We start from the raw sequence: 20,945 nt of genomic DNA, 5'->3' as shown, positions 1-20,945 counted from the left end.
CAAGCAAGTACTCAGAGATTTCATCACCACCAGGCCTGCTTTACAAGAGCTTCTGAAAGAGGCACTAAACATAGAAAGGAATGACCAGTACCAGCCACTTCAAAAACATAACAAATGGTGAAGAGCATCAACACAATGAAGAAACTGCGTCAACTAATGGGTGAAACAGCCAGCTAGCTTCAAAATGGCAGGCTCAAATTTACACATAACAATATTAACCCTAAATGTAAATGGACTAAATGCCCTAATCAAAAGACACAGACTGGCAAATTAGATAAAAAGGCAAAACCCATCAGTGTGCTGTATTCAGGAAACCAATCTCACCTTCAAGGATGCACAAAGGCTCAAAATAAAGGGATGGAGGAAGATTTACCAAACAAATGGAGAGCAAAAAAAAGCAGGAGTTGCAATTTTCGTCTCTGATAAAATAGTTTAAAGCAACAAAGATCAAAAGAGACAAAGAAGGACATTACATAATGGTAAAAGGATCAATGCAACAAGAAGAGCTAACGATCCTAAATATATATGCACCCAACACAGGAGCACCCAGATACATAAGGCAAGTTCTTAATGACTTAAAAAGAGACTTAGACACCCACACAATAATAGTGGGAGATTTTAACACCCCATTGTCAATATTAGACAGATCAACCAGACAGAAAATTAACAAGCGTATCCAGGACTTGAACTCAGACCTGGACCAAGCAAACCGGATAGACATTTACAGAACTCTCCACCCCAAATCCACAGAATATACATTCTTCTCAGCACTACATCACATCTACTCTAAAATTGACCACATAACTGAAAATAAATCACTCCTCAGCAAATTCAAAAGAACAGAAATCATAACAAACAGTCTCTCAGACCACAGTGCAATCAAGTTAGAACTCAGAATTCAGAAACTAACTCAGAACCACACAGCTTCGTGGAAACTGAACAACGGCTCTTGAATGTTGACTGGATAAACAGTGAAATGAAGGCAGAAATAAAGAAGTTCTTCCAAACCAACGGGAACAAAGACACAACATATCAGAATCTCTGGGACACCATTTAAAGCAGTCCCTAGAGGAAAATATATAGCAATAAATGTCCATGTGAGAAGCAAGGAGAGATCTAAAATTGACACCCTATCGTCAAAATTGAAAGAGCTAGAGGAGCAAGATCAAAAAAACTCAAAACCTAGCAGAAGACAAAGAAGTAAGATCCGAGCAGAACTGAAGGAGATAGAGACACACACACACAAAAAAAAAACCCTTAAAAAAATCAGTAAATCCAGGAGCTGGTTTTTCGAAAAGATCAACAAAATAGACCCCTATCCAGATTAATAAAAAAGGGAGAATAATCAAATAGATGCAATAAAAAACGATAAATGGGATGTCACCACAGATTTCACAGAAATTCAAACCACCATCAGAGATTATTACAAACAACTCTATGCACATAAACTAGTAAACCTGGAAGAAATGGATAAAGTCCTGGACACTTGCATCTTCCCAAGCCTAAACCAGAAAGAAGTTGAAACCATGAATAGACCAATAACAAGGGCAGAAGTTGAGACAGCAATTAAGAGCCTACCACACAAAAAAAGCCCAGGTCCAGATGGGTTCACAGCCGAATTCTTGAGAGACATACAAGGCGGAACTGGTACCACTCCTTCTGAAACTATTCCAAAAAATCCAAAAAGAGAGAATCCTTTTCAAATCATTTTATGATCCTTTTCCAACATCATCCTGATACCAAAACCCGGTAGAGACTCAGCAAGAAAAGAAAATTTCAGGCCAATATCCATGATGAACATAGATGCAAAAATCTTCAATAAAATACTGGCAAACCGATTGCAACAGCACATCAAAAAGCTTATCCACCATGATCAAGTAGGATTCATCCCGGGGATGCAAGGCTGGTTCAACGTATACAAGTCTGTAAACATAATTCACCACATAAACAGAACCAAAGAGAAAAACCACATGATTATCTCAATTGATGCAGAGAAGGCCTTTGACAAAATTCAACAGCGCTTTATGCTAAAAACCCTCAAACAACTAGGTATCGAAAGAACATTTATCAAAATAATAAAAGCTATTTATGACAAACCAACAGCCAATATCATACTGAATGGGCAAAACCTGGAAGCATTTCCTTTGAAATCTGGCACTAGACAAGGATGCCCTCTCTCACCACTCCTATTTAATATAGTACTGGAAGTTCTAGCCAGAGCAATCAGGCAAGGAAAAGAAATAAAGGGTATTCAAATAGGAAAGGAGGAAGTCAAATTGTCTCTATTTGCAGATGACATGATTGTATATCTAGAAGACCCCATCATCTCAGCCCAAAAATCTTTTGCTGATAAGCAACTTCAGCAAAGTCTTAGGACACAAAATCAAGTGCAAAAATCACAAGCATTCCTCTACACCAATAACAGACTTAAAGAGAGCCAAATCAAGAACGAACTGCCATTTACAATTGCTACAAAGAGAATGAAATACCTAGGAATCCAACTAACAAGGAAAATAAAAGACCTCTTCAAGGAGGACTACAAGCCACTGCTCAATAAGAGAGGACACAAACAGATGGAGAAACATTCCATGTTCATGGTTAGGAAGAGTCAATATTGTGAAAATGGCCACACTGCCCAAAGTAATTTATAGATTCGACGCTATCTCCATCAAGCTACCAATGACCATCTTCACAGACATGGAAAAAAACATCTTAAACTTCATATGGAACCAAAAGAGAGCTCACATAGCCAAGTCAATTCTAAGCAAAAAGAACAAAGCAGGAGGCATCACACTACTGGACTTCAAACTATACTACAAGGCTACAGTAATCAACACAGGATGGTACTGGTACCAAAACAGAGATATAGACCAATGGAACAGAACAAAGGCATCAGAGGCAGCATAACATATCTACAACCATCTGATTTTTGACAAACCTGACAAAAACAAGCAATGGGGAAAGGATTCCCTGTTTAATAAATGATGTTGGGAAAACTGGCAAGCCATGTGCAGAAAGCAGAAACTGGATCCCTTGCTGACACCTTACACTAAAATTAACTCCAGATGGATTAAAGACTTAAACATGAGACCTAATACCATAAAAACCCTAGAAGAAAATCTAGGCAAAACCATTCAGGACATGGGTCTAGGCAAGGACTTAATGACCAAAACAGCAAAAGCGTTGATAACAAAAGCCAAACTAGACAAATGGGACCTAATCAAACTCCACAGCTTCTGCATGGCAAAAGAAACAGTCATTAGAGTGAATCGGCAACCAACAGAATGGGAAAAAATTTTTGCAGTTCACCCATCTGACAAAGGGCTGATATCCAGAATTTCCAAAGAACTGAAACAGATTCACAAGAAAAAAACAAACAAGCCCCTTCAAAAGTGGGCTAAGGATATGAACAGACACCTTACGAAAGAATACATACATGAGGCCAACAGACATACGGAAAAAATGCTCATCATCACTGGTCATGAGAGAAATGCAAATCAAAACTACATTGAGATACCATCTCACGCCAGTTAGAATGGTGATCATTAAAAAATCTGGAGACAACAGATGCTGGAGAGGATGTGGAGAAATCCCACTGTTAGTGGGAGTTTAAATTAGTTCAACCATTGTGGAAGACAGTGTGGCGATTCCTCCAGGACCTAGAAATAGAAATTCCATTTGACCCAGCAATGGATATATACATTACTGGGTATATATCCAAAGGACTATAAATCATTCCATTATAAGGACACATACACACGAATGTTCATTGCAGCACTGTTTTACAATAGCAAAGACCTGGAACCAACCCAAATGCCCATCGATGATGGACTGGACAGGGAAAATGTGGCACATGTACACCATGGAATTTTATGCAGCAATCAAAAAGGATGAGTTCGTGTCCTTTGTAGGGACATGGATGAACCTGGAACCCACATTCTCAGCAAACTGGCACAAGAACAGAAAATCAAACACCGCATGTTCTCACTCATAGGCGGGTGTTGAACAATGAGAACACATGGACACAGGGAGGTGAGCATCACACACTGGGGTCTGTTGGGGGGAAATAAAGGCGGGACAGTGGGGGGTGGGGAGTAAAAAAAAAATACCTGGGAATATATTTAACCAAGGAGGTGAAAGATCTCGATAAAGAGAACTACAAAACACTGATGAAAGAAATTGTAGATAACACAAACAAATGGAAAAACATTTCATTCTCACAAATCGGAAAAACCAGTATTGTTAAATCTACAGATTCAATGCAATTCCTATAAAATTATATGTTAAAACTTAATTGTGTTACCATGTTAATAATTTATACATATCCCTCCCCATATTGAATAAGTTGTATCTGATTTGTTAAAAGTAAAGTTTTTATTATTACATTTTCAGTATAATTACTGTCTTTCCTTCACCAATCTTTCACAACTATTTTTTGGAGTGTGAATTACTTATAGGATGCAGCCGAAGTATAAAAATGCTATTGGGGGGAACAATAATTCTGGTTCAAAATCATTAGGAATTCACTTCAGAACATAAACTTTCTTTTTAAGAAGCGAATTCTCCTCGGAAATACTTGAGTTTGTTGGTAGAACTGTTTATGTGAGAGTGCTTTATGTTATTGGTAGAGAAGCATTTGGGCAAGTCTCTATCTCATGAGTGTCCCCCTACCTGCTATTAGTAGCCAATGTCGTCTTACTGACTTACAGGCACTGACCTGTATTCCTTATCTCTGTGAGCAGATCCTCTGGGAGCCTCCCTGGGATTCCTTTGAATATGCACAGTGAAATTGCATTTTTCCCAACATGAAAGAATTCAAATGGTCTGGAAACTTGCCAACTTTAATTCTGACACATCTTAAGATTAGAATGTCAGTGTAAATGAAGAGGCAGAGTTATGCCTTGGTGCTACTGTGTTGGGATCAGAGACTGGAAGATGTCAAGCAGACAGAGCTGTAAATGATCAAGCGTGAGTGCTTTACATACTGATGGGGAATGCTGGTATCTTTTCATGTCTGCACTCTGTTAATTCTCTAAACCATTATAGTATTACTCTTTGTTGGGAATAACAAGAAAAACTATTCTATCTATGTTGCCTGCTTCTGGGACATGTGCCTGTTTGCTTAAATACTGGTCTTTGAATTTAGGATTGCAAAAGAGTTGTTCAGAAAACAACCACAGCAGTATGCTTCAAAAACCCCTTCTCTCTTTTGAGATAAAACTGGACTGGTGATTCGTGTCTGTTTGTTAATTGCAATAAAGCTGCTATTGTAATTTAGTATGCTTGTTAAGAACAGTCCAACAGTTCTCTGAGGGACAATTGATAACCTGCTATGTGTCTTGCTTAGGGAACTGGTAATTATTTTACTGTAAATGAATCTAACAATAGCCTATCAGAAAACCACAAGAGAGAGAGTTTGAGAGAGGAATATTAAAATTGAGCCTCTTCTTTACTGACTACATTCATCAGCCCAAATTACTGGCAATAAGGTTTTTAGAGTGGTTCAAGTAAAGTAAAACAATTAAGATTCTCTTCAGTTACTATAAAAAAATTCTTAATATGAGTGCATCGTATTTAAGACTCATTTTAACCTTCCTTTTAATGGAAGTTTTACTGTTTCTTATTATGTAATGATGACTTTTCATTTTGAAAAGGTGATCCTACCAGATCAGAGACTTGTAAATTTTTCCTGTAGGAATTGCTTGAATTATTATCACTAATTATGTTTTAGAACTACCTACTATATTTTATTTTGATTTACATTGATTTTTTCCCCCCTGGGTAAAACAGGTGTAATTAAAACCCAGATGGAAGTAATAATTTTGGGTGTCATTGGCAGAGTAAGTAAAGGATAGGTTAGGGAAGCACATTTTCTTCCCATGAAAGACTCAAAATTATATGTTGACTGAGAAGACTGTAGGCAAGTTATTAGTTTCCAAAAAATTGAAGAAGTACAAGAACTTCTTAAGTTTTTATAACAAACTCCATTTTTTCTTAGGAACTTCTTAAAAAATTTAAGAAGTTTTTGATAAAAAATGGAGTTTGTTATAAATCAAACTGTTGACTTTGGTATTTGCATCCTCTCAGTATTAATATCAAACCTACTTTTATTTATATCCTTTTTATTCCTTCCCTTTATGCCACTGTGCTCCAGCCTAACATGTTTGTTAATTCCAGGAATATTCCATGCAATATTTGTGGTTTTGGCTATGATTTTTCCTGAGGCTTAAATGTTCCTAACCCTAACCTGTATATCTAGAACTTAAGACCTCTTCAGATCCTATTACCTCGGGAAGTGTTCATTCATCAGGTGGAGTGAATGTCCCCTATCTCTGAATCCCACAATATTGCACCTGCACCTCCCTGTATCCTCAAAGCAGAAGTTCGTATGCTATGTTCATGATGACTCCCATACCCATGGAAAGATAACTGTTGTTCTGTCACCTGCTACTTTCTTTATTTTAGTTTATTATTATGTATTATTTCTAGTTTTCCATATTTTTCCTGTTAGTCTATGAGCTCAAGTTAACCTCCTTATGTCAAATAAAGCTACCCATGATCCGATCCCTGTCTTTCACAAGCAGCCCAACATTTCCACTGCCTTGAGGTGTTTTTTTTTTGGGAGACAGAGTCTCATTCTGTTGCCCAGGATGGAGTGCAATGGCGTGATTTTGCTTACTGCAATCTCCGCCTCTTGGGTACAAGTGATTCCCCTGCCTCAGCCTCATTACAGGTACCCACCACCACACCCAGCAAATTTTTGTATTTTAATAGAGATGGGATTTCGCAGTGTTTGTTAGGCTGGTCTTGAACTCCTGAACTCAAGTGGTCTGCCTGCCTCAGTCTCCCAAGGTGCTGGGATTACAAGCGTGAGCCACTGCCCCTTGATGCTGAGCTTTTTTTAATTTCACTTCAAGGCCCCTGATGTTTTGTGATTCTGGACTTTGATCAAGACTGTTTATTCTGTTTGTAATGTTCTTTATAATCTATCAAGACTCCATTATAACCTCCTCCAAAATCTAGATCAGTTAGCTAATTTCTGTACTCTTGCTACATACTTCTGTATTGTAATATGAGGTAACCTTTTTATAGGACAATAACCATTTCTTATTTTTTATTGTCTCAATATCTAGCATTATAATTGGCACACAGTAGGTTCCCAATAAGCATTTGAATAAATGGATGTGAGAACAGAGACTAAGAATATCCCATAGGCCATATGAAAATGAGGAGTCAGAATCTTGGAGCAAAATCAAGAGATGAGTTTTAAGACAAAGATTCTCTTGATAGCTTCCAATTTAAGATATGAGTATTAAGGGATAGCAGTGAAACAGTTATTGAAGACCTGTATTGATTCTACAGAAGTGTTCATTTGGGGAGTGACATATCCTCAGTGGTGAGTAAGACTACCTTCCACGATCCAACTAGGTAGTTATTTTTAGGAATGGTCTCAGAGGAATAATTCAGGTTTCATCTTTATTTAGTTGGGATTCAAAGGTTCACTGAATTTTGAGACAGGGTAACACTTTGGAATAAGGCTGCAGTACAGTCTTTGAGAGGTCCACAGAGAGCCTCAGTGTAAGGGAAATGGTCGTAGGGTAAACCTGTATAGAAGCTTGGCTACTGCAAAGCTGGGCTAGAATGGTTAAGCCAGGCTAAAAGAATTACTGGGTAAATGAGAAGCTGACTTTGAAGTCTCTATCTTTCTGCCAATGGCCAGTTTTGGTCCTAGAGTCTGAGGTATGCGGGCCCAAAGAGAAGGGCTAGGTGACCCCAACTGAAAAGGTTGGAGATGTCCTGTGGGAATAAGCATACAGTGGACATTTCTGTGAACTTGGTCAGCCCTTTTCTACTTTTGTTCACTCCTCATCTCTATTAACACATTAGAATTTCTATACTAGTCTATGTGTCAGCCAATCAATGCTTAGTGTAGGAAACTTGCTATGTGTGAAGCACTGTACAGGCCTTGAGATGAAAATGTTGAACAAGACATAATGGTTCCTGTTATGAGCTTAGTTTAGCTTGTGAGGTAAATAGATGTACTATGTCCAAGTAATTTTCATTGTGTTTAATCAGACTAAAGTAGCAGTGTATAGTGCCTTTGGAGAATATAGTAGAGATTTATTTATTCTGGGAATCAAGAAAGGTTTGTATTAGACATGCCATTTAAGCTGAGATCCAAGAAACGAGGAGTTTGCTAAAAAAGCAAGGTGGAGACTATTTAGAGACATTAGCATAAGCAAAAGCCCTCAGGTAGGATAAAATGAGATGTGGCTGAAGGCCAGCATAGTTAGGTAGGAGAGTTTACACAAGATAATCCTGAAGAGATATAGTAAGGGTTTTATCTTGGAGGCTACGGGAAGCTACAGAAAGGATTTTAGACTTTGTCTAAAAGATACAGGAAGTCATTGGAGAAGTTTAACATCATCATGTTTATGTTTTATAACAATTGTTCTGTCTGCACTGTGGAAAACAGATTGGGTGGGGCAAAAGGAGAAATAGAATGTTTGTATTTGTCTGGTTAGGAGGCTGTTGCTGTGGTCCAAGCATGAGATGACTCTGGTCTAGATTAGTGTGGTAGTGGAGATGAAATGGACAGATTGGAAACGTGTAAGAATAGAATAGGCAACCTTTTTGCCAATTGATTAGATATGGCCAGAGAGAGAAAGTAGTTAAGAATGACTTCTAAGCTTGAACAACTTGAACAACTTGCTTTGTGGTGGTGTCATTTTTTGTTTTCTGAGATAGGTTTTAGGTAATGCAGGGCATTTGTACTCAGGGACTATCCAAGATACCCAAATGATTGGTTGGGTAGATAAGCCTGATCCTGAGAAGTGGATTTGGAGTCATGGCAGGCATTTGTGTGGATGCAGTTACCTGGGCCAGTGACTGTCATAATGTGGTCCCCTGAACAGCAACATCAGCATCACTTGGATGTTTGGAATTTCTTAGGCCCCAACCTAGACCTACTCTGTCTATATCAGAAACTCTGAATGTAAGGCCCAACAATCTGTGTTCATAAGCCTTCCTTTTGGTTCTGATATACACTGGAGCTTGAGAACCACTGGCCAAATGTAGCATGAGGGCATGAGTATAATTTGCATTCTTTTACTCCAAAAGCAGTCTTAATTTGTGTTAAATTTATGTCATTCAGCTTTTGGCTATTCTTCCATTGGGCATGTGTAATAAATCTATTCTCACACTACTATAAAGGACTGCCCAAGACTGGGTAATTTATAAAGGAAAGAGGTTAAAGAGGTTGAGCATAGCTGGGGAGGACTCAGGAAACTTAACAGTCATGGTAGAAAGGGAAGCAAACACGCCCTTCCTCATGTGGTAGCAGGGAGGAGAAGTGCCATGCAAAAGGGGGAAAAGCCCCTTATAAAACCATTAGATCTCATGAGAACTCACTCACTATCATGAGAACAGCATGAGAGTAACTGTCCCCATAATTAAATTACCTCCCACTGGGTCCCTCCCATGACATGTAGTGATTATGGGAATTAGAATTCAAGATGAGATTTGGGTGGGGACACAGCCAAACTATATCAGCATGCTAATGGAGTGTATAATATTCTTAGCAGGAGTAACATGGTCCTGAGATTGTACTTTACATTAAGATTTTGAAAAATTGTTAATGTAAGATATGTGCTCAATTTAGAGATGCCATGTTAGTAGGCATAAACAAAATCCAATTGTTATATAATCCTGGAGGACTAAAGAAAAAATTTGGTGTAAGACAATTAAAAACAAATAAATACTTGTGTTTTCATTAGATGGGGGTCTTTTCAGTTCAAATGTACTGTTCATAAATTGTTGAAATATAGGTATCACGTAGAAATTACTTCGATTAAACTCTTTACCTTGGAAACTACTTTCTAAAGGGTAGGATGCTATTTGGTAAGCCTTTTAAAGTTGGTTTTGACAGCTAATTTGCTCACATAATAGCATAAAGTTTCTTCTCTTTGCATCATATTTTTAAAGAGTTTTTTCTTTTTTGTAATGAACTCTGATAAATATATGAGATAATTGATGGACTACATCTACATAAAAAAGAATTCAAGTCACTAAATAAAATATTCATGACAAATAGAATCTATTTAGACTCTTCGGTCCTAGGATTGCATTCTGTCACTGTGCTCAAGAATAATACTGAATGTTATTAAAAAATGAAAAGCAGATCAGTAGAACAGGTTTCTTTAAGGCACTACTGAAGTTTTTCATAATGGGAGACAGGTAATGATAACTTTCAAGTAATGGAATCTATGCTATAGTACATTCACTTGACACGTATTCTTTGAATGTAATAGTTTTGTATTTTTTTAAATAAAAGGCAAGACAGCTTTCTCCTGCCCTCATTTAATTAGGGCAGCTACATTGTAGGCACTAGGAAAAGCAAATGGGTGATTTTCAAATCAGTGGGGAAGATACACACACACACACACACACACACACACACACACACCCATGCATGCATAGACACACAAAGATAGTACAATAGGAATAGGGTTTGTATAGGTTCATATACAAACATGCAAAACCAAAGAATGATGCTTGCACTGAATCTGGAAAGACAAGAAGAGTTAGCCAATATCGAGAGAGGTATTCTAAAGTCAGGACATGGTCAATGCTTCTCCTTAGAGCAGGTTTAGGTAGCCAAAAATGGTGCAACGCCAGGAAGAAGACGTCTGAGTGGATTTTGATTATATACTTTAGGAGAGCCTTTCTGTGTGGTGAGTTTGTATTAGATAGGGCTTCTTTTAGATAGGTTACTGGGACTTAAATGGATTTAAACACATAATTCCATATTTTAGTAACATCATTTCATAATTTGTTATGTCTTCTTTCATGATGTGGACATTGGTTATTGCTTTCTTAAAAACACTTTAATACGGCCGGGGGCGGTGGCTCATGCCTGTAATCCCAGCACTTTGGGAGGCCGAGCTGGGTGAATCACGAGGTCAAGAGATCGAGACCATCCTGGTCAACATGGTGAAACCCCGTCTCTACTAAAAATACAAAAAATTAGCTGGGCACGGTGGTGCGTGCCTGTAATCCCAGCTACTCGGGAGGCTGAGGCAGGAGAATTGCCTGAACCCAGGAGGCGGAGGTTGCGGTGAGCCGAGATCGCGCCATTGCACTCCAGCCTGGGTAACAAGAGCGAGACTCCGTCTCAAAAACAAAAAACAAAAAACAAACAAACAAAACAACCACTTTAATACATACTACCACTAATTAAAATTTGCATTTAACATCATATACACACAGAAGAAAATACTGTATTCATAGTATGTTTAATAAAATTTTTCAGTGAATGTGTCTTTTTATTTTTAAATTATAAGATGAAGTAAGTGGCACTGTTTTCAGAGAGACCACAGTATATAGCAAACACGTAATTTTTGTACTTGCCACTTTATAATTATTTGCATACGTGCATGTTTTTCAACATGATATATACTTGATTTGGCTTAAAAATTCTATCATTTGTTCAGTCTTTCCATATAAATAATGTCTTTCTATATGAATTACATTTCTTAATACTTATTTGTACAATGTCTTAGCATGATGAGACAATATAATAATGTGACAACCTGAAAAAGACTGGTATTTGTTGGGACAAGGAAATGAGTCAGATTAAAGTGTTTCTTAAATTGGCAGATGCTGCTTTTGATAAAAATTTTACACTGAAGCCTTCTATCTCCATTAACTCTGCACTGCCAGTTGCCTTGTTAACTCATGACTGAGTATGGATCTCACACATTCGCAGATGTAGGCAGAAGTAACTTAGGCAGAGCCTGAGGCCCTCTCTCCCTGTATGAGCCTTACTTCTGTGCCCTATGCAGTAATTGGACCTTGCTCCACCTACTTTAGAAGTAATAAAAAATGGGCAATATTTGCAGATGCCTACAATTTACCAAGGACCAGAAAAGATAATAGTTTGTTTAGAAATCTGAGGTTTGGCCAGGAGCTGTGGCTCATACCTATAATTCCAGATATTGGAAGGCTGAGACAGTAGGATTGCTTGAGCCCAGGGGTTTTAGACCAGCCTGGGCAATAGAGTGAGGTCCTGTTTCTATGTAAAATAGGAAAACTCAAATTAGCCAGGGATGGTGGTGCTTGCCTGTGGTCCCAGCTACTGGAGAGGCTGATGAGAGAAGGATCATTTGAGTACAGGAGTTTAAGGCTTTAGTGAGTCATGTCATGCCACTGCATTCCAGTCTGGACAAACAGAGCAAGACTAGGTCTCAAAGAGCAAAAAAAGGAAATGTGAAGTGTTTAACTCGTATCTTTATGCTGGGAATGCAGTTTTCACTTCTGGCTCCTTTTCTTTTGAAATTAGATCAACAACAAAAACAAAATTTTTGAAACCAGCAAGCTTACTTGGCATTGTTTCCTATTGCTACCACCATGTAGCTGAAACCTGTTACTGGAATCCTGCCTTCAGCAGAACCATGAGCTAGGTGAAGTTTTCTAACTCTGCTATCCAAACATCTAATTGAGTTCCTTGTACCCTGTGGGGCTTCACACAATGCTATTGATTAGTTGCATTCTAATATCCTACTCTTTTTAGAGATACCAGCTTTTTAAAAGAGAATGTCTGGGGAGGGGAGTAATATATAACACATAGAGATAAATCTCTAATGGTACAATTTAAAACATCATGGTGGTGGGGTGTTGATGAGTGAGGAAATTGGGGACAGAGACTTTTGTCTAATTCTAAAATAAATGTATAAGTCACTGCTTCCTCTCTTCTCTTTGTAAACTGGGGTTATTATTCATTATTATTGCCATTTAAAAAATCTATTGAATTACCAAGCTTAAATAGATAGTATACAGGCATGAATGGGCCAGAATTTACTACTACTACTTTGGAAAAGATAACCTGTAATAATACAGAGAATGAACTGAGACTATTTTTATACAATGACTCATGAACTCATAGAAAAAAATGAATGATCATTGGTTCACATCGCAATTTGTGATCTACCCTGGAATCATATTTTAACTGACCCAGCAAACACCTTTGTGGATGATAAGTAGTATTATTCCTGGAGAATAGTATATAGAAAAAAGTTAATATAATCTGTAATCTTGAAAAAGAAAAAAAAACTGTTACCCATATTGAGTCTATTAAAGATTGGGTCAAAAGATAGTTCAAGGTTAAGAATGTCCTGCTAAGAAGATGTCCAGTAAATCAGTGAGAGAATTAAGAGAAGAACATCTGAGCTTCTGGCCTCTTAGGGAATGGAGTCACTATTCCTTTGAGGCCATGTTTATGATCATACTAAGTGACCTGGGGAGACCAGTGCTCCTAGCAATGAAACAGACGGCATGATGCCCCATCACCCTGAAGCTCGTGAGCTATAATGCTGACCAACTGGGAGAGAAAGGTTAAATAATAACAACTAGGGCGTGTTTAAATGATGACATTGAATAAATCTTAGTAATTTTATATTTTCAAAAGACTTTACAATTTTATTTATTACCCATTCAAATTGTCTGAAATTCCCCTAATTCACTACGCTCTTCTTAATTCCTCAAAAAAGATCTGTTTGAGATCATACATATTCTGATGATGAATTTGTATTAAGAAGAAAGATTATCAGTCCCACAACTTGGTAAGATCCTATAAAAATTTGTTAAAATATAGTACGTCAGCACTAGAGGGAATTTTGGACATATGGAGGAATTGAATTTATAATTGTGATCCTCAGACTAAACTTATGATCAGAATCATCCAGAAAACATGGTATTGAATCAGTTAAGGGTGGCCTTTGGGGAAACAAGCTTTCTGGATCATTGGAAAGCTAGGGTAGAGAAATTGATCAAAGACACCGGGCTTTGATTGCTTTTTTTCATCTAGATGAGGCTGTGACCTTGCTCATGCTGCGCTTGATTCAAGAAATAGGAGAGCTGCTGTTTGTAAACATTCTTTTAAATGGAAACGTGTTTGTTGCATCATAAGTTCTTTCTGAGCAAGCGATTTTAACCACATGTATAAGAGGGCAGTGGCATGACAAAAATGTGGCAGTTTCATATGTCTGGCAGGAAAATGCCATAGTCTTTGCTATTTAACTGGGGACTTAGTTTAATTTTACAGTGGGCATATGTAAGTTCAATTAAGTCCCAATTTTATAGATGAAATAAATGTACTTTATGGAAGAAAAACGACTTGCCTAAACTGACAGATGTTCTTAGTGCCAGAGATGGAGATAGAACTTAGGTCTCTTGAGCCTCCCTAATGCTTTTTTTATTTTTTATTTTATTTTTTTAATTGTCTGTTGCCTCATAACTCAGGGGGGGGAAAAAACCCAACCCTATGGTTCCCCCACGCCTTTTTTTTTGAAACGGAGTCTAGCTCTGTCTCCCAGGTGGGAGTGCAGTGGTGCAATATTGGCTCACTGCCCTGTCTCCTGGGTTCAGGCAATTCTTCTGTCTCAGCTGTGTAGAGGCTGGGATTACAGGCCTGTGTCACCACTGGCGAATTACTGTATTTTTAGTAGGGACAGGGTTTCACCATGTTGGCTAGGCTGGTCTTGAACTCCAGACCTCAAGTGATCCACCCGCCTTGGCCTCCCAAAGTGCTGGGAGTACAGGTGTGAGCCACTTCGCCTGGCTCTCTGGTTTCTTTTAATGACAGCATTAGATTTGATTCATTTTTATGTTCATTTATGTATTTATTCATTTAGTGAATTAGTTTTACCTGTGGTTGTAGAGATACAGCAGTCACTGTCCTCATAAATACTACATTATATTCAAGAAAGACAATAAACTGAGTAAAATATGCTTTAATATATGTTTAAACATGTTGAAAGTATGTCAGGTCATGATAAGTTCTATTTAAAAAATCAACTCAAAAAGAGGCATGTTGCATATGTGTAAAAGTGGGCTGCTGTGATTTTAGGATAGGCTGGTTAGGGAAGGCCTCACCGACTGGGTAGTCAGTCGTTAACCCAGTCATGTAGACTCTAATCTTGTAATGCCTACAAAAATCTATTTTTCTTTAAATGTCCCTAGATAAAAACAGAAACCCCCTGTCATGTCTTTTCTTGACCACAAATGCTTGTTTTTTTCTCTCTCACTCTCATATTTTTAGGGCTTTATCCTGCATTATCGTGTCCCTAGTCTAGTTTTCAAAAAAAATCAAACCTGGATCATCTCACTCTGCTACTCTGAAATCTTGAGCAATTTCTCAGCAGGCCTTTCTTGGGCCTGTGCAGACTCAATGCTTCTGCCCATCTTGGTCTTTGCACGTCATGTTTCCTTTTAGGAATGCTTTTCTACCATTTAAAACCCTGGCCATGTTTCACAGTGCATCTCAAATAGTGTCCCTTCCATGAAATTTTTTGCTAATTTCTTTGTTCCTGCTGATCCCCTCCTTCAATCCTTGATGATAACCATTGGTCTCTAAATCATCATTAGTACAGCTCTGGACAAATTATCACTGCTCCAAAAGGGTTTGTTAAATCAAATTGATATTTATGAGATTCCATTGACAATCAGAGATCTCAACAAAAAGTTGAGATTTTGATTTTGGTTCAATATACTGCTCATGAAAATGCAGCCAAGGCCTAGGAGAAAAAATGTTTAATAGAATAGAATACATTTCCAACAGAAAAAGACTTTTAGTAATATAGCCTATTCTATGTTCAGAGACAGTTGGAGAGAATGTACTCACGTGAATTTATGTGGGCAGCTGGCTGTCAGCTGAACCATGTGGAAAGGAATCTGCCTTCAACTGTTTTCTGCTAAAATAAGCAACATTTTAGAAATGTTGTCTATCTCTTTATATTAGTACTAAATTATCCCACAGCCCTTTGAAGCTCATCAAGTTGATAATTGTTTCCAGTGATCTGTAAACAAGCTTGCTTTAAACAGTTAACTCTTGCTTACTTGTGTAAAAGGTGCAGGTAACAAAGAATTGGAATTTTTTCTTTTTATTTTACTCTAAGTTCTGGGGTACATGTGCAGATCTTGCAAGATTGTTACATAGGTATACACATGCCATGGTGGTTTGCTGCATCCATCCCCCATCTCCTACATTAGGTATTTCTCCTAATGTTATCCTTTCCCAATCTCCCCACCCCTTGCTATCCTTCCCCTAGCCCCTCACCCCGCAACAGACCCCAGTGTATGATGTTCCTCTCCCTGTGTCCATGTGTTCTCATTGTTCAACACCCACTAATAAGTGAGAAGATGGGGTGTTTGCTTTTATGTTCTTGTGTCAGTTTGCTGAGAATGATGGTTTCTGGATCCATCCATGTCCCTGCAAAGGACATGAACTCATCCTTTTTGATGGCTGCATAGTATTCCATGCTGTATATGTGCCATGTTGTCTTTATCCAATCTATCATTGTTGGACATTTGGGTTGGTTCCCAAATCTTTGCTATTGTAAACAATGCTGTAGTGGACATATATGTGCATGTATCTTTATAATAGAATGATTTATAGTCCTTTGGGTATATACCTAGTAATGAGATTGCTGGGTTAAATGGAATTCTATTTCCAGGTCCTTGAGGAATCGCCACACTGTCTTCCACAATGGTTGAACTAATTTACACTCCCACCAACAGTGTAAAAGTGTTCCTATTTCTCCACATCCTCTCCAGCATCTGTTGTTTCCAGATTTTTTAATGATCACCATTCTAACTGGTGAGAGATGGTATCTCAGTGTGGTTTTGGTTTGCATCTCTCTAATGACCAGTGATCATGAGCATTTTTTCATGTTTGTTCGCTGCATAAATGTCTTCTTTTGAAAAGTATCTGTTCATATCCTTCACCCACTTTTGAATGGGTTTCTTTTTTTCTTGTATATTTGTTTTGGTTCTTTGCAGATTCTGGATATTACCCCTTGGTCGGATGGGTAGATTGCAAAAATTTTTTCCCATTCTGTTTGTTGCTGGTTCACCCTAATGATTGTTTCTTTTGCTGTGCAGACGCTCTTAAGCTTAATTAGACTCCATTTTTCTATTTCAGTTTTTGTTACCATTGCTTTTGGTGGTTTAGTCATGAAGTTCATACCTGTGCATATGTTCTGAATGGTATTGCCTAGGTTTTCTTCTAGGGTTTTTATGGCGTTAGGTCTTACGTTTAAATCTTTAATCCATCTGGAGTTAATTTTTGTATAAGATGTAAGGTAGGGGTCCAGTTTCTGTTTTCTGCGCATGGCTAGCCAACTTTCCCAACACCATTTATTAAATAGGGAATCCTTTTCCCGTTGCTAGTTTTTGTCAGGTGTCAAAGATCAGATGGTTGTCGGTGTGTAGCATGACTTCTGAAGCCTCTGTTCTGTTCCATTCGTCTGTATCTCTGTTTTGGTACCAGTGCCATGCTGTTTTGATTGCTGTAGCCTTGTAGTATAGTTTGAAGTCAGGTAGTGTGCTGCCTTCAGCTTTGTTCTTTTTGCTTAGGATTGTTTTGCTTATATGGGCTCTTCTTTGGTTCCTTATGAAGTTTAAGGTGTTTTTTTTCCAGTTCTGTGAGGAAGGTAACTGATAGCTTGATGGGGGGGGCGGTAGCGTTGAGTCTATAAATTACTTTGGGCAGTATGGCCATTTCACAATACTGTTTCTACCTAACCATGCGCATGGAATGTTTCTCCATCTGTTTGCATCCTCTCTTATTTCCTTGAGCAGTGCTTTGTAGTTCTCCTTGAAGAAGTCCTTCACATCCTTTTTTAGTTGTATTCCTAGGTATTGTATTCTCTTTGTAGGGATTGTCAATAGCAGTTCGTTCTTGATTTGGCTCTGTTTGTCTGTTATTGGTGTATAGGAATGCTTGTGATTTCTGCACATTGATTTTGTATCCTGAGACTTCGCTGAAGTTGCTTATCAGTTTCAGGAGATTTTGGGCTGAAACGATGGGGTTTTCTAAATATAAAATCATGTCATCTGCAAATAGAGAAATTTGACTTCCTCCTTTCCTAATTGAATACTCTTTATCTCTTTTTCTTACGTGATTCCTCCGGCAAGACCTTTCAATACTATGTTGAATAGGAATGGTGAGAGAGGGCACCCTTGTCTAGTGCCAGATTTCAAAGGGAATGCTTCCAGTTTTTGCCCATTCAGTATGATATTGGCTGTGGGTTTGTTGTGAATAGCTTTTATTATTTTGAGATACATTCCGTCTATACCTAATTTATTAAGAGTTTTTAGCATAAAGGGCTGTAGAATTTTGTTGAAGGCCTTCTCTGCATCTATTGAGATAATCATGTGGTTTTGTCTTTGGTTCACTCCTGCTTGAAGGAGCAGGAAGTTCCAGGGGAAATTTGACTTCCTCCTTTCCTAATTGAATACTCTTTATCTTTTTCTTACGTGATTCCTCCGGCCAGACCTTTCAATACTATGTTGAATAGGGGAGACGTTGGAGCTCAGCTCCATGGCACGAGCTGCCAGCTCCAGTGCCTAGAACTTTTGCTACGGCACCTCCCACCTGACTCAGGATTGGAATTTAATAAGGAGAATTCAATATATCAGTGTTCTTTCCCATTGGTTCCTGCTCTACAGCATATTATGCTGCACAACTGTGGGTACCAAAGCTTCACTTCTGGGAGATTTAGCCCTTTCTCTACCCTGAGCCACATTTACCGATATGAGAAAACTGATTCTTCAACAGAGTCTGGAATTTATCCCTGGCATTAAGGTAGTGGGGCAGCATCGTAGTTAGCCATGCATTTTCCTTGGATGTCAATCTCACCATCTGATTTTCCCTGTAACTAGCTAGTCAGCACCTGGTCTTTTCAGTTTCTGCTTTGTAATCAAGTCAAAAATAGTGCTGTTATCCAGCCTTAAATTCTCTATTCACAGGTTTGATTCCTGTTGGGTGAAAATCTAAAAAAAAAAAAAAAAAATCATGCTTAGACAATTAATTTCTGCATGGCAAGTTTTTCAGAGATATATCTGCCAAGAGGATATGTATAAAATAAAACAAATTTCCCATCTGCTGTTTCCAGCAGAAATGTCTGATTTTGAAATATCTTCTCTACCCAGAGGATTTGACACTGTTGGGCAAGCTTGTAGTCCTAAATCTGAATCTCTCCTCTTAAACTGAGAAAGCCATTAAATCCCAGATAATTTTTTTGGTAAATGAGCCCATGTCCTTATCAAGTGATGGTCATGATCTCATTTTAAGAAGAGACAGGTAAAAAATAGTAAACTGTATAATGTGAGACTTTTTCCCTTGATTTTGTGTTAATGTGTTTATATTTCACTTCAAGTGTAAACACCTTATTAGTCAGACATGTAAATTGGAAATTTTTCCTTATACTTTGAAGCTGATTGTAGAGTATTAAAACTGTACTCACTACGTTCATCTGCAGCTATCCTATCACCTACCCATTCATCCTAGTCAGAATCTTAGGAATTATTTTTAGATATCTAAAACTGATGTGTTTTGCCTTTTACATATCTCTTCTTATTCAGGTCACCAGTGACCTACATGTCGCTGAATCCAATGGACAAATTTTAATCCTCATTTTTCTTTACTGTTAAAAAGGCACAGATGCTCATTCTTTCTTTTTTGAAATGCTTCCTTCCCCTGGCTTCCAGCAAAGCCATGCTCTCCTGGTATGCCTCTAGTTTCCCTAGTCACTACTCAGTCATCTTTGCTTGTTCCTCTTTCTTTTACTAATCTCTAATAATTGGAGCACCCCGGGTACCAGTTCATGGACCTCTTCTCTAGTAACAGTTCCTTTCTTTGTGATTTCATCCAGTCTTGTGGTTTAAAAATACATTGATATGCTGATGACTCCCAAATTTATCTCTCTGTTCCAGACTTCTTTCCTATACATCCAGACTCCTATTTCCAATAGTCCGCTTCTCATCTGCGTTTAGATGCTTACTTAGATTTGGAAGCCTGTATATCCAAAGGAGAACTCCTCCTCATTCCTATTTAAACTGTTGCCCATGGTTCTTCCCATTTCAACAAATAGCTGTTTTATTCTTCCACATGCTCAGAGCATAACTTGAGGTTTTCCTTGAATCCTTTTTCTTTACTGTTTTCATATTTTACATCCACTTTCTTGGGAAATCTTTTTGTTTTTTTCTGCAAAAAAATGCAAAAATACTTCTTCTCACTCTCCCTACCTCTCCCAGCCACCAACATCTGTCACCTGCTTCTTACAGTTTCCTAACTAGTCTCCTTGTTTCTGCCCTTGGCACCTTATAGTATTTTCTGATGACACCAGTAAAAATTACCATGTCACTTTTCTACTCCAGAGCCTTCAATGTTTTCCTGCCTCTCTCAGAGTAAAAGTCAAAGGCCTTACAGTGGCTTACAGGGGACTATATTAGCTAACTACTCGTTAACTCTATGAACTCATTTTTTTTAATGATTCCCCTTCCATTCACACTGGGCTCTTCCTCCCTAAGCAAATATACAGAACCAGACCATCAAATCAGATAAACATGTATTAGAGACCTTGCCCAGTATCAGACTCAATTAATTAATGTCAAAGACATAGGCATTCTAAAAACTTAGACAAATGAGAGAGAGAGAGAGAGAGGTCCAGGATATCAAGGGTAGCTTCCAAGGTCCTTTCCATATTGGACAGGATTCTCTGGCTCAGAACAGATGAAGTTTCCATATGATACTCATGAGATTACCTCATATAGCAGGAATATTTAAATTATGAAATCTCCATTTAATACTTGAGACAGTTCTGTCTGTTTAAGATATTATCTAGGAAAACATACCTCATAAATCTTAGGTTCTGTTTACTATAGGTAATCTTTAGCTGGGGACATCTTGCTACAGGTGTTTCAGAGATTGTTTTTGCCTCTTGGATAAATACTATTTGTCTATTTACTTAGAACTCCAGAGGACAAGGGTTAGACATAGTCAACTGCCTTCTCTTCCAGCCCCCGCTCCCATTTCTTTTCTCCCACTCATGTAAGCATAGCCTTGCAGCAGGACCATTGTACTAGCTCTTCCTTATTACGGAAAT

The 20,945-nt window shown here is 38.1% G+C and overlaps 1 protein-coding gene across 21 annotated transcripts in view; it reads left to right on the top strand.

The window, feature by feature from the left end:
- Positions 1-20,945, top strand: part of IMMP2L (inner mitochondrial membrane peptidase subunit 2) — a 935,160-nt gene that overhangs the window by 297,299 nt on the left and 616,916 nt on the right. The window lies entirely within an intron of this gene.

The sequence above is a fragment of the Callithrix jacchus genome, chromosome 11 (genome assembly GCF_049354715.1).
Source record: "Callithrix jacchus isolate 240 chromosome 11, calJac240_pri, whole genome shotgun sequence".
Classification (NCBI taxonomy): Eukaryota; Metazoa; Chordata; class Mammalia; order Primates; family Cebidae; genus Callithrix; species Callithrix jacchus.
Note: the sequence above shows the minus strand (reverse complement) of the source record. Positions and strands in the feature narration are given on the sequence as shown.